This window comes from Phalaenopsis equestris, unplaced genomic scaffold (assembly GCF_001263595.1).
Source record: "Phalaenopsis equestris unplaced genomic scaffold, ASM126359v1 Scaffold221752, whole genome shotgun sequence".
Taxonomy (NCBI): Eukaryota; Viridiplantae; Streptophyta; class Magnoliopsida; order Asparagales; family Orchidaceae; genus Phalaenopsis; species Phalaenopsis equestris.
The window spans coordinates 126762-128010 of record NW_018239953.1 but is presented as its reverse complement, the minus strand read 5'-3'; the positions used below and the strand labels follow the sequence as shown (position 1 = coordinate 128010).

General features: G+C 35.5%; 1 pseudogene; it reads right to left on the bottom strand.

Annotated features, from left to right (window-relative positions):
• Positions 1-330: 330 nt before the first annotated feature.
• Positions 331-984, bottom strand: LOC110037588 (annotated as a pseudogene).
• Positions 985-1249: the final 265 nt, after the last annotated feature.

The window sequence follows — 1249 nt, the reverse complement described above, 5'->3', positions numbered from 1 at the left end:
TATATATATATTTGTGTATATATGTATGTATATATATATTTGTGTATATATGTATGTATATATATATTTATGTATATATGTATGTATATGATATTTGTATGTTTGTATTTTTCATTCTTTCAACATAAATCATAATTTTGCTACCATATTTTCACTTTAAATCTTCTTTAAAACTACCAATTCATTCCTAAATCAAGATGCCGCATCAACATCAAAGATGTTTAACACTTCAAAAACAAATTATAAAATAGTTCCGAAATAGGAAAATATAAAGAAATAAAAACAAATAAAGCTAAATAATAATATTACTTCCCACCACATTTTTGATGCTCAAGTTGAGTAGCAGCCAACCTTCTTCAGAGCATAGACATCATCTTTAATATTAATCTTCTCCCCTTTGCTGGGAATAGAGCTTGTGCCATCATCGCACGAATCAATTATCTTCTTGCTCACAATGAGGTAGATCTGCGTTAAGACCTCGGCAAAAGCATTCTCGACATTGGTGGCTTTGAGAGTCAACATCCCCAGGAAACAAAGGGATTTTTTTACCCAGAGGATTTGCTGTCTTCAGTGCTGAAGGTGACGAGATGACGGAGACCAAATTTTTTTCCGACAAACATGACATTGATATTTGGATTGGTGTGATCCCTTAGTTTGTGTAGTCATCACACTATTTTCTGAGAAGTGGCATGTAGTGTGACATCGTAGACAAGCAATGTGCCGATGACTCATCGAATGGTAAGCACTGGTAATCTTATGGTACCTTTCCTAGCCTGCGGTGTCCCAAATCCATGCCTTGATTACCTTTCTATCCACATTGGTGCTCCTAGCGGCGAACTCCACCCCAATGGTGGACTTCAACTATAGACTGAAGTCACTCCTCATAAACCTCGAGAAGAAGTTCAAATTTCCCACTATCGAGTCCTCAATTAGCACCAATTTGAGCTGATAGTCGTAATAGTTCTCTGCTATGTATGCCTCCATTGCTCGCTTTCATTCTCTCTCTCTCCATGGGGGAAGCAAAGTCTTGATGTGAATTCTTAATACACCTAATATATATAGTATTTTTAGACATATTTTTATATCTATTTTTGACATATTGCACTTTAATGGAAGGTATTTGTGTGTTCCTCTTTCAGATACAAGTAAAAAGTTGAAAAATGCTAAAAGGGGTGAAAAAGGATCAAATTTAGAGCACAAATGTAAAATTTGTGCAAAAGTGTTTTGGCGCCTAAGCACCAGATCCAAC